This window comes from Pyxicephalus adspersus, chromosome 5 (assembly GCF_032062135.1).
Source record: "Pyxicephalus adspersus chromosome 5, UCB_Pads_2.0, whole genome shotgun sequence".
Classification (NCBI taxonomy): Eukaryota; Metazoa; Chordata; class Amphibia; order Anura; family Pyxicephalidae; genus Pyxicephalus; species Pyxicephalus adspersus.
The window spans coordinates 7748318-7762193 of NC_092862.1; the positions used below are offsets into that span (position 1 = coordinate 7748318).

At 38.5% G+C, this 13876-nt stretch overlaps 1 pseudogene; it reads left to right on the forward strand.

The window, feature by feature from the left end:
• LOC140331890 (piRNA biogenesis protein EXD1-like) overlaps positions 1-8628 on the forward strand; it is a 25055-nt pseudogene extending 16427 nt beyond the window's left edge.
• The last annotated feature ends 5248 nt before the right edge of the window (positions 8629-13876 follow it).

Below are 13876 nucleotides of genomic sequence, written 5' to 3' on the forward strand. Positions count from 1 at the left end.
ATATATATATATATATATATATATATATATTAATTTATTTAATTTCATATTTTTACATGATTTTGTGTTTCAAACTTTAATATAATCATACTATTATATTATACTGTAAAATAAATGTTCATGAAAAACAATGTACCACTTTTAGACACAAAACCAAAAAGAAATGTACTGCTAGGGAGGTTAAAGCAATCCAAGAGAAGAGAAGAACCTGGGTGATCCATCAAACTTGGAATAGAACTGGTCCAGATTTGAAAACATTTGCCAGCTAATACCAAATGATTTTGAGAAATCCAATCCAGATTTTCTTGGATCACTCACAATAGTAAATCTTCTCTTGTCTTAGAGAGTTTTAATAAATCAATCCCAAAATGTATATGGACATCAACATTTGAATGAGCTTGTTTGGCAGCCCATTCCAAAACCATGAGGTTAATATGGAGTTGGCCCATCTTTTTTACTTTAAAAACTTCCACTCTTCTGGAAAGGTTTTCTACTTAGAATGAGCAAAATTATTATTTTTAATAAATATATTTTTCATGAGAAAGTGAATTACAATTTATATTTATAAATGATTGCAGTATGATTTAAACTGCATCAGACTATTTCATCATCAATTTGTTGAACCATTAATGAGAAGGAGGGAACTTTATTATGATCTGTGTTTTCAGGGAACAAGTGCACTAATAAGGCTACAATCACTTTAACATAATTTATATTATATAGGAAAGGGGAATAGCTGATTCATAATTAGTCGTCGCTATTGTCTGATTCCAACAATAGATCAAATTATTAAAACTGGCCCTTTTCTAGCTGATAAAGAATATTTTACTTGTCTTTCTAGAGCACAATGTCAGACAATTATATTAATTATATTAGTTACCTTAACCCATAGACCCACAGTCTTTCCAAATGCCCCAAAGCTTTTTTTCATCCTGGTCTTTGGTCATAGCATTGCCCCTCTTAGCAACTTTATCAGCTACTAGTTCTGTGTTGGATGTGATGGTGTTGGAGTACCAGCCCACATTCCATTGCAAAAGCATCTGTGCCAACTGCTGTTGTTGTGTAAAGAATATAACAGTGTGTGTGAGCCTATCCTCTAGGCAGAAATATACTCTTCATTATCTTGGTTGGGAGGAAGGGGTTATCATAATTACTGTATCACTGAATACTTCATCCTCAATGAAAATTTAGGAAAGCAGAAAAATGTAATCCCAATTACATTTGACTTTGTTGGTGACTTTGGTGACTTTGTTGGTTGAGACGCTAAATGTGGCCACCATTATAGAGTAAATGGGGACAACAGGGATGGGTTCAGTGCTTCCCATTGCTGTCTGTTGTAAAATGTTCAAATGTTTGGTTAAGAACCAGCAGCGGTACAGTTGGGAGAGTGGCAATCTTACCAAATATAGCAACTGGTGATCCGGAAGGAACCTGGACCTAATATCACCTATACACCAACACCTTATTTACGAAGAAATATTGAGAATAAATCTTTACCCCCTTAACCAAGAATGTAAGTACTTATTTCTAATATCACTTGAACCCCCCTAAAGAAAATTTCTGCCCAAATTTTGACCACTTGTGTCTCCTGCTGTTCTGAATGGTTCCTCCCGCCCACCTCTACATCAATACAGGAAACAGTAGTAGAGCAGAAGTCAGCGGGAGGAACCATTGATGCTCCAGGGGACAATGGCAATCAACTTTCCTGATTTCAGCCAGTTCTCCGTGATTTAAGCGGCATCCAGTAGCATGGGGGCCGGGGAAGTATTATCATTCTTTTATAGGGACAGGCTTTTTTTCAATTTAAAAATGGCTAACCATATCCTTGTAATGTATATCATTATGTATATACATCAAAAGAGAGATGGTGCTACTAAGATGACATGAAATTTTAATGAAAGTTTTTTTCCTGTAATAATGTAAGTGGAAAATGTCTAATATCTCACTCCTCTCTGTTTAAATATAATATTAAAATACTCAGCATCGGTAAGCCTATGAAAGAGAACTAACTGACTGTCCTTAATCACACCTCGTCAGATATCCCCAAGAGATGATTGAGATGTTATCATATTATGCTTTTCGCTGACAATACAACTGCCTGATTAGGCTCATTATGTGCAAATGGTACTATGTTTGATTATGGATGACAATAAGTGACATATGTCTGATTACCCCGGCCCCTTAGCTATGTTCCATCTGAACTTCACATCGAAAGGCCGTCATTTACTTCTAATTACCATTTTGAGTGTTCTTTTAGCCAACTCTCCAATGCTTTTTGCAATAAGATTTTATGATGGTGTTTATTGGCTAAAAAAAAGGTTAAAAGCGCTCTACTGTGTAAAAAGAACTCTCTAGCAGAGAGATATGGGCCCTGCTGCTGTTTAGATGTTCTTGAGGTTCTAAGTTCCTTATCTGGTATTCTAATCGTCCTCTCACTATTTGGTGAGTCATGAATCATAAATGCATATCAGGTGCCCTAATACTTCAGGGTCATCATGTTTATTCCAGGGGTTAGGCCTAAGAGTCACTTTATAATTTTACATTTTTCCCCTCAACATGTTTACCAATGAAAACATCAAAATGTATGTCAATGGGTTCTTGTGAGTTTTCAATGCATCTTGCAGTGCATCTTGCTTTAGATGTCAAAATATGTCATCAGCTTACATTGGCACATGATGCTTTATTGTGTCTCATTTATTTAAATTTGTTTCCACGTGTTTCAATGAGAAATACATTAATTGTAAATGCAAAGAGCTAGTTTAGCATTGTTGCAGAGCTTTAAAGTGGGATTAAATCCTAACATATAAAAAACTAACCTTAACTATTCCTTAGTCAAGGCACCTACCTTAAGAGCAGTGATTTAGCTTTTTTGGAGGCTCAGAAGTCTTCAGGCAAAACTATTCCAGGTCCTACATATCTTACCTCCTAGTAGTAGCTTGGCATGCTCATTGACTCCATTTAATTCCTTTTACATGGGAAAGGCCTGTCTCGTTACTTTTATACCCCATTCCCAAAAGTCCTCCAGGAGATTTCTCCCCATTATTTCTTTCACATTGGGAAGGTAAGTTGGGGATCTCCCTCATGATGCCTCAAAAGCAAAGGATTATCTGGCTGGTTCCTCCGTTAGCAACCGAGATAAGGAACTCAAATACTAATTGCTTACATCATATATATCCAGGGGTATCTGATCACTGTTGGAGATGTTGTAGAGGAAAACGCTCTTTTGATACTGCTCGGCCCTTCTACCCTTCTGAACAGAGGAGAAAAGGATTACACAAAAAATTATGGATTACACGATCCTCTTCCTCTCCCCCCTGCCCCAATATTTCCACAATACTTTGGAGGTTAAACACATCTTATCCACAGCTAAGGCCTGTATTCTACTAAATTGGAAATCCAACCTAAGCCCTTCTGTAGCTAAATGGTTGAGCAAAGTAAATGAGATCATGCTAATGAAAGATCTTACTTCTAGTCTCGATGAAAGGGCTGGGAAATTCAAAGTTACTTGATTCTATTGGAAACTATTTCTAGATTCCCCTAAATATAAGCGTTATCTAACCTGTCCATGATACCTTCCTCTCTCACAAGTGGAATTGACTGTTTGTTCTTGTTACCAAGTGTTCCAGTCTATGCCATGTTCACTTTTTTAAATAGTTTCCTGCCATACGCCATGTAAAGAATGTGTAAATTTCTGGATTTTCTGTAGCAAACATGATGTAATTTTGTATATTTGATGGATGTTTGTATGTGTTTTTGTAAAATTGAATAAATAAGTTAAGAATGCAAACCTCACCTGCCTGATTGCAATATTTTAAATACACCCCTCTGTCCCTGTTACGTCAGGGGTACCGCCTCTTCCAGGTTCCAAACCTTTGGTTATCTGGATTGGCTGGGCACACATGCACGTAGAAGTCCAAATGTTCTGGACAACCCTGAAAGATTCCGGGATACCTGACATATCATGGTATCATACATTGAGCTGTGCATTTAAAAGAAGATTATGATCAGGTAAGTAAGTATGGTTTAATGCAGAAGGGACAAAGCCTGTCCCTTCTGCAATAGAAATCCTGCCTGATCACAAATTTTCTAAGTGGAACTATAGTTCCATATGTTATGCTGCTTGTTAATATGGGTTGCTATTATTTTAAATGGGCCAAATGAACTAAAATGCACCTAATGCATGCATAGTTTTTACCAGTACCTTTATGAATTAATGGCACCACAGTGTACCAATGTGCATTATAGCAGCACAAAAGTTTGAACTTAGTCTGAATCCGGCCTTAAATTGAAGCAGAAGGAAGAATTAAAACAGGCTCTATACTTATCTTAATCTGTGATGAAAAGGCAACGCAATGCTTCACCCTTGGAGCTGCTTCCCCTGCTGTACACTGTGGTTCCTGCTCACTTGTACATCTTGTAGTGACATACTACCCAGCAGGGAGCAGATATTCCACATGCCTGGACATGAGAAATATATAGGAGCTGGAGAGCTTCATGACAGCAAAGTTTTTTTTTCAATAAAGAAAATGGGTTTAATTGTCACTCACTAGGGTTATTAGGGCTACAGTAAGGTTAGCTATTTTAAAAGCATCTAAAACAGGAAACAAAATATGTAAAAAACTGCGCTTCTGAGATTCTTCGGTGGCATAGCGAGACTGGTAGGTTTATATATTCATATCCTCCAATAACAATATTTATCATGTACAAGGATTTATTTAAAATATTTTTTTCCTAATAATAATGTGTATAAGAATTACTAGGTACACCAATTGGTATAGACTGGTACACCAATCTGTGCTTCCTCTAGTTATTTCTCTAAGTTCTCCAAGGAGTCCAGAAGAATTAACTATTCTCCATTTTCACCCTGACCTTCAGCCTCACTACCTAATCCATTCCAACACCTTTCCACATTTAATGCCCTTCCACATATGGTACCTCTATCCATGTCCTACCATCTACATGTGTCTTCTCTACCCTCTCCCTACGTGATTCCTGCAGACATCCTTCCACATGTGGCACTTCTACCTGCTTACTGCCCTTATATCTTTCCCAACATCTTTCTATTTATGGCACTTATAGGGAAACCTCTTCACATAGGATAAAAGTATGTGCAGGGATGAAAGGCAGAGCAATGAGCCAATCTGGTGGCTTGGAAAAGAAGGTGACAAATTCAGCTCTCCTTCTGAGTTCATGTGCTTGGTTACATGTGCAGCGTCAGGGGGCTTTGTCAGAGAGAGTACTGTTACCTCTGTAGGAGGTAATATAGATGTTACACTGACACATTACAATATATTGGCACAATATTGTGAACACTTAAAGCGATTCTCTACTCTATCCTTATAGTCCAAGTGTGCCAAAACAGATGATGCTCTACTTGTCTCAGCCTGCCCCAACTGGTATTAAAGTACTAGTCCCAGTACCAATACCAGTTCTGGGCACTGTAATTATTTACCCATGCTGGATGTTGTGTCCTTTTTACAACAGCATCAAAGTGCACTTACCTTCTATGATGGTCCTGATGATAGAGCCATAGCCTGGGTAGTCCACCATGGTGATCTGGAAGTAGCTGGTTTGTGGCTCAGGTGTCACCAAAAAAAAAAAAAAAACCTGACCATGTTCTGCATCTGTTTAGAGGGACTCTCAACCCCCCCCCGCCTAATAATTTTTTCAAGGTAATCCCAAAGTGATAGCCATTAAATCGGACCAATAAATCAGTTCAGAGTAAACGCATGTATTTCCTAACAATTAACTTCCCTTGTTGGGTCCATTTTGACAAAATATATATAGCAATGAAAACCAAAAAATCCAAAAAATATGGGGTTGCAGGTGCATAAACCAAAGAACTTTTTCTGCCTGGCTCCCTATATCTGATTGGATTCAGCCCAGGGCTCTAATTAACAGAAAAACAAGAGTGAAGGGAGTTGAAATGCTGTACATTTTGGGCTCCCACATCATATGTGCCTAGGGCTGGAGAGAGAATCTGACTTAGAGATGTTGGCCATTGGCCAGCAATGTAAGGGGCATTCTTTCTCTTGACCACCACACTAATGTACTGCGAGCTGTGGATATAGTAAATATAGAAGGGGGAAGGGTTCTCCCCCAGGTTGAGATAGACTTTCTTTCTACTGAAGGAACAAAACTATTTTGGTTAGATTTTCACATAGCCTTAAGTTGTTGGAAAGCCATCTACCAACAAAGTGTCAGTAGTATGGAGCATTTGGAGATCTTCTTGCCAGAATAGGGCATGCAGTCCTAGGGTTCCTCCAGTGGTTGCTAGGGATTCCTTAAGCAATGAGCATTCTGTGGCTCTCAGATCAGTTACTAATGACAACAATGATCTTTTTGGCTATCTGTAAGGGTAAAATTTTTGGCCAGCAATAGAAGAGCCATTCTTCTCCTTGACCACCACACGAATGTATATGGATACTGGTAATATTGTTAGGGATTCTATAAGACTTCATGGGTTCCCTAAAGTTTAAAAGATTGAGAAAGTCTTGGATAAACTTTCTTTTAATAAAGGGAAAAACCCATTTGGTTTAAGTCACCACTTCACCCCTGAGTTGTTGGAGAGCCAACTGCCATTAAAGTGTCAGTAGTATAGAGTGTTTGGAGACCTGCTTTCCAGAATGTGCATGGGACCCCAGGGGTACCTTTAGCATTGAGAAATCTGTGCCCCCCAGGTCAGTTACCACTGACTAGGGATGAGCGAGAAGGCCTCTGACAGTCTCGTGAAAATTTCTTCGAACTTCTGATGGGTCCGCAAAAATTCGGCGAACCCATTTTACGAATTCCATTAAAGTCAATGGGTCGACTTTTAACATTAATTGCAAAGCCCCTATATTAATATTATTATTATTATCATTAATATTATTAATAAACAGGATACATATTACGCAGCGCTGTACATTAAATTTACATGTTAGAACCACCAAATTTGCTAGGTATGTGTAGAAAAACAGTGGCAACAAGGAAAAAATACAAAAGTTCCAAAAGACCTTGTGGTTTTCCAGAAAATGGCAGGCAAAGTGACAGCAGGCAAAGAGGATTTTTGTGTGATGGACAGTGTACAGAAAGCAGCAAAAAACTTGTGAAAGGTTGGCGCTACATGTGAACTCAACCCACTAGCAGCAGTCTCTGTCGTCAAAACAGCAGGAGACCGCATTGCTAGCTGGCATCATGACCTGGATGACGTGTTAGGAATACCACCCTTAAAGTTGTGGACAAGTAGTGCGGTGACATTAGGCAAAAGGATGGAGGACCAGAGATGGAGCGTGGGTCAGCAAGAGCAGTAGCAGTGTGTGGTCAGCTATTGCCAAGGAGACTGCATTGGTAAGTGTCATGGAGAGCTGGGTGTAGAGCATCATCAATGCCATCCAGAAGTATGTAATAAAATTTTAGTGAATTGAGTACTGATAGGCGACAGCAACAGCAGAAGGAGAAGGAGGCGGTGGGCCCTGAGAAGAAGCAGGGACAGCATTGGTAACTGGCATCTAGAGCTGGGTGTTGTCCATCGTCAGAAATGTAACTGTACCAAACAGTCTTCTTTGGTAAATAGGAACAGGTATCAAACACTAAAATATCTGTATTGGGGCTCCTCGATGTTTCAAATCCAACTTAACTCACACAGCAGAAGCTGCAGAAGGCTGACGTTTATTTGCATTCATTTCATTACCATTTCTATCCAGAGTCCACTTCTGGGGAACATTTTCTGAGCTGTATCATTGGGAAGACTATCAAAATTACAACCATTAATGGAAGATTTCAAGGAGTTTTACTTGGTGTTCATGCAGATCACACAGTTTTCCTGATTAAAGTGAAGGATTTAAAGACTGGTGAAGCTGTGCAAGGAGCAAGGCTGTTTTTTGGGCAAAATGTTCTAAATGTGGAACCAGTAGAAAACTCAAGAGGCCAAGAGGTTGAAAGAGAGACAATAGAAGAAAGATTCCATTACCAAAAGGTCTTGAGCTTGGGAGCTTCTGGCCTGAACATATGTCACTTTGGAAAACTGTGTTGGCTGCAGGTGAGCACAAGAAATCATATTTACCTCTTTGACATCCTCACCATGGGACCGGGGGTCTTTAAAAATGGTCTCCAAGTGGTGCTTGAAGACAAAGGCATCCCAAAGGTCACCCACATCACCCACAACTGTTGTTGGCTAGGAGAGTTTTTGTCCCACCAATGTGGTGTGTTTTTGAATAATGTTTTTGATACACAAGTGGGTGATGTGAACTTGTTTTCCATGGAGACTGGTGGTTTTCTTCCTTATCGAACTGTGAAGGAATGTTTGACTCAGTATCTAAATATGCCGTCTGCACAAGTACATTTCTTGAATATCAAACAAGCATTGATGGAGCAAAATCCTAATATAAGTCCTGACCATCCATTGTCTGCTACTTTGCTGAAAGTGTTGGTTCTGGAAGTATCACACCTCCTAGATTTGCTTCAAGCTATGTTGGATGGCACTCTCGCTGACTTTACATTGTTAGTTGACAGCTATCTTAATGCTCCTCACATTTATGCTCTGAGCTTCCCAAAGAACTTCAGCAGTTTTGTGTCCTACAGGAAAAGTGAAGAGAAAAGGCTTTAAAAGAATATGATGTTACCAGCCATGGATTCCTTGTGAGATAGGAGAAAACAAAGCCATTATCTCTAAATGGGTCATTTCTAAACTAAGATTGGTGCTGGGAGATGCTTTAGCACCACAGAGAACCACAGAACAATATAATATTTGGTTCTCTCATGTATCAGCTTACTGGTAGGATTCATAACAAATAATTAACATTTGAATGGACGACAACTACTGTAATGATGATACAGTTGTATGTCTGCTTAAATACTTCAGAAAGTCTTGGATAGAGTTTATTTGTTGTTTTTTTTTCATTAGTACATTTATATGTGGGGAAAATTAAGCACAGAACAACTCAATGTGCCTCTATTTTTGTGTTTCAGCATAGTCTGTTACAATGCATCATTGTAAAAATTATAGCTACTTGGGTTTGTTTAATAAAACTGATTCAAATATTGGGCATTTTGTACAATACTGTACATTTGTCCATTTCCAAATAAATTGCTAATCTAAAAAAAAACTGTATTTATTTTAAAGTAGGCCAGAAATTTCACTGTACCCAACAGTCTTCTTTGGTAATAGTAACAGGCATCAAACACTAAAATATCTGTATTTTTTTTTTTTGTAGGTCAGAATTTTTTTGTTTACCAGTCTTCTTTTTTAAATAGCAAGAGGTATCAAACGCTGAAAAATCTGTATTTTTTATAGTAGGACGAAAATTTTTCTGTACCAAACTGGCTTCTTTGGTTAATGGAAACAGGTAGAATCAAAAACTGCAATATCTGTATATATACAGATGTACAGAAGGCTCCTAACCTGTCCTTGTCACAATCAACGTCTGTCCCTGCTTCTATCCTTGAACCAGAACAGAAGATGGAGTGACTAACCCTTCCCTCCTTCCCTCTATATATGCCTGTGTTCAGATCTCTCCTGATTGGGCTGCTTGGCCTTGCTGTGCATCGTGGGAGCAAATGATTTGCTCCCAGCAGTGATTTCCACCGGGAATAGTCGTCGTTACTGCCCCCTGCTTTTTCCCTCGCTTGTTCATGTTGAGAACATGATCTCATGGCGATTCACAAGGCCGTTCTTGCTTAAATGTTCGGTAAGCGAGAAAGGCCGATTCCCCGCGAGATCGAACTCATGAATCTCGCTCGCTCATCCCTACCACTGACACCAATGATCTTTATTATGCAGCGTTTGGAAACCAGCTTGATAGAATAGATCATGGGACAACACATGTCAAGGAGCTCAAAAGACCCTTTCATGGTTCTCTTCAAAGTCAAATGTTCCCCCAACAACCATTCATGTGAAATAGGCTACATGGATGGATTTGGCAGATCAGAAAAGGTGATAGAGGATCTGAATTGGTCATGTTTGTTCCTTAACATTCTTTTTTATTCACATGAAAATATAAAATTGTATTTTCCCATAAAAAATTGATCCTTTAACATAATACGGAAGCACATGTCTCCTCAGAAGAGCCACATGATGCCACATCTACAGTAAGTCTGGAAAGTCTGTCACTTAAAAGACATCGCATTGCCTGACTTATACATTCCTAAAGCAAACATCAGGCTCAGAGTCACGATCTGCCTCTTTAATGTCACTCTTTTTATTCCCTTTCCACATTGAGTTGACTTTATCACATCAGTGAAAGCTCTCTACACCTGAGTACAAACATAACTTTTTACTATGATTTGATCAAACACATCAGAGCTCGGCAGAAGCGGGAAGCTTCTTAAGGAATATTATTTCAAACAGAATCTCTGGCTATGTCTGTCCAGCCAAAGGATTCCAAGGACTGAATGAACACTTCCACATTGCTTTCATATTACCTCTGCTTAGTTGACTTGTCAAATGAACCTTGTATTTTTTTTAGTCCTACGGAAGAGAACGTGCTTTGAGTTAGCAAAGGTTTTTGTGTTTCATCACATTAAAGCAAACAAGACGAGCCGGGTCACGGTTCAAAAAAAAAAATAAAACAAGCATTTAGGAGATAATTTTTCATTTGCTAAAGATATAAGGATATTTATATTATTATTTTAATTTATTTTTTATTTTTTTTTCTATTTATTCAGCTACTGAAAATGTTAACAAATTCACCTTAAAGCTGCATTAAAAAGTGAATGCAGTGCAATTCAATAATTTAAAATAAGTACTGCAGCTCTGTTCCATGTCCCAGTGCCAGATTCTGGGATGTGAATTCCAGTACCCAGTATGGCATCTAAGCCAAGGATCACCTTCCATGTTGTGGGAGCTCTAAGCCAGGAATCTCATGTCTGATGTTGTGTGACTTGAATCATCGGGATCTTCTGCCAGAGTACACAGAAGTGCTTGTGGATTCTACTCACTAATACCTCTTCTGGACCATTGTTTATACCATTGAAAACAAGGATGAAGTATATTCTTCTTTCTCCTTACCGTCAGTGGTGGAATATTCCAAAAGGTCATTGGTGCAGGGACATTTTTTCCTCTACAGACAATACTAAGGCAGATTAGTCCAACAATGTTTTGTAATATATGAAACGGAATGCGCAGAGGGCTTTTTGGCAAGAAAGTATTGTAATATTGATAAATTCTCAAAATACAATACAAATCAAACAATATTATTATTTTGACAAGATAGGATAACAAAGTAACATACGTTACTGGCCAACAAACTGGCAATAGACAGTAAGCAACTGATAAATATAAACAATAGGTGGGCAAGCAATAAAGTCCCTCTAGTACAGTATCCTGACAAAGAAAATCAAAAGATCGCAAACATGTGACTGTGTTTCCCGACTCGTTTCACCCGATTTAAGCTACCTCAGGGGTAAACGCACGTAAGCTGTTAGGTACTGAAAATAATAATATAAAAATTGGCAAACACAGATCAATCATAATATACAGGGTATGGATCTAATACATGGATGTATATATGGGGAGACATATATCTGTATGGAGATACATATGTGTGTGTATATATATATATATATATATATATACACGTAAGCAGACAATTTGTGACATCTCATGTATTTATTGGGTGTTTTACACACAGTGAATGAATCTAGTTTTTGAAGATAATTGCTTGTTAATACTCCACAATGAAGTGAGCATTACCAATAATAATTGGAGAAGTACTGAAAATTACTGTGGAAAACATATATGGGACACTGCAATTTCTGTATGTTGTGATTTTAATCCCACCTTTTGCCTGCCTTCATACCAAGGATATAAGCATACCGGTTATTGTAACAACTTTTGGTATTTATAGAATAATTTGATTATATTGATGAAATTATGTGTATAATAGTATTATACTTATTGTTTTTGTATCATGTTGTAGTGCTGAGACATCTACTAGCTGTACCAATTACATCCCTGAGGAAGCGGACATAGTCTGCGAAATGTGTCGGATGATCTCAACATATGTAATGTGTACAATGTATCTAGTCCATGTATGTTAGAATGTCAATTAGACTCTTCCTGAAACTTGGTATATGGGAAAAGGCATGCACATTTTATTTGTTGCTTTTAAATGAAGGAAATAAAAGATTATGATATTTTTATGATATTCACTGCCAATAAAATCCTGTATCTTTTTGCTTTTGTATTCTTTAATGTATATTGGGGATTTTCGCAGTATTTCAAGTGTTAGAAAACCAGACGATATAAATAATAACACAAAAGAGGACTCTCTTCCCCATTATTCACTTTGAGATCACTACAAAGAACAAGAGGGCATCTTTTTCTCTGGAGGAAAAGAAATGTAAGCTCCGGATAAGGAAGGGATTCTTCACTGTAAGGTCTGTGAAAATGTGGAAACGGCTCACTCAGGATGTAGTTTCAGCAAGTTCTATAGATTGTTTGAAGAAAAAGCTAGAAACTTTTCTAGAAGCACAGAATATAACTGGGGATTAAGGATTTAAAGTAAAAATAACAGTGACTGCTTGATCTCATGGAATCAGGAAGGAATTTTTTTCCCCTGTCGAAGCAAATTGTACCAGGGATTTTTGCCTTCCTCTGGACCAGCTATGACTTATAGGGTTTTATATCTGGAATATGTTATTTCCCTAGTGGTTGAACTTGATGAACTTATGTCATTTTTCAACCTAAACTACCGTGTAACTATGTATGTATTTTATTTCTGACATCTGTATTATATAAGCTTTTACTGCTATAGCATTTTTAATATTAATTATTTTTTTATTTCACACACATAAAAGCCCATTTGTGGCCTTATGGCTACATAAAAAGCTACAGAACTGGTATGGCTGTGTTACAGTTGCAAAAATCAGAATTGAATCCTTACAAACACTTAAAGCTGAACTTTAGGCTTACCTTTAGTGTTGCATAGTTGTACAAACTTCTCTTCTGTACTGAAATTACATACTTAATGGATTCACTGTAATGTGCTCACTGCACTTTTGAAGCTACAGCAAATCAGATAGATCCCATCTTGTTTCATGGAGGAGGAGATTTAGTCAACTAACCTTTCCCTCCCCAGCAGAGGGGATTCATTGCAGAGTTCTGTACAGTTCTCTGTAGGACCAGGGGATGTGTGCCCTCATCTGTGTCATCCACATTGCACTATTCTGGAGCCAGCAGCAGCATCTCTGCTCAAGAATCACATTCACTGGTCACTTCCCGGTCTGAATGATGAGACTCCCTGAAAGGTACCCCTTTGTCCCAGAGGACTAGAATATTCAGGCTGGTTCCATCCGCTGGTGGAAGGATGAACACCACCTGAGATGCCCCTGCTCCAGCACTCCCTCTGGTGGGGGGTTCTGCTACCTGCTTGTCACATGATCTCCAATTGTAACGGGACCTCCACTATTTGAGGATGTAACTGGCAACAGTTGTCTGAACAAGGAGTTCTTCTAGGCTCTGCTTCCAGATTCCTATCTACATTTCCTGATCCCAATTCGGACCATTTGGTATAGCGAACTTGGCTCTATCTGACTACTCTTGGTTGCCGCCTGCCCTGACCTTGGCTTGTCTGACTACTCTTTTGCCTTTTATTACAGTACTATGCAACAGTCAGCAGTTACCAGCCCGTTTATGTATGGGGGCTGCAACCTGGGCACCACCTCCTAAAATCCATCATCCATTGCAGGGTGCCCTGGTGAAGCCAGAGGATGGAGAATCTGTGGCTCATACACGTTCCTGCAAAGTGGGCTGGTGAGACTAAGGATCCACCACCCCGTCTGTGATTAGTGTGGCATCTTGACAGATAGATAAGTCAAATAAAAGCACATGAAATGCTATACTTCGGGCAGATAGAAACTATCAATAAATCAATACAGTTTTCTCATTATTATTTAA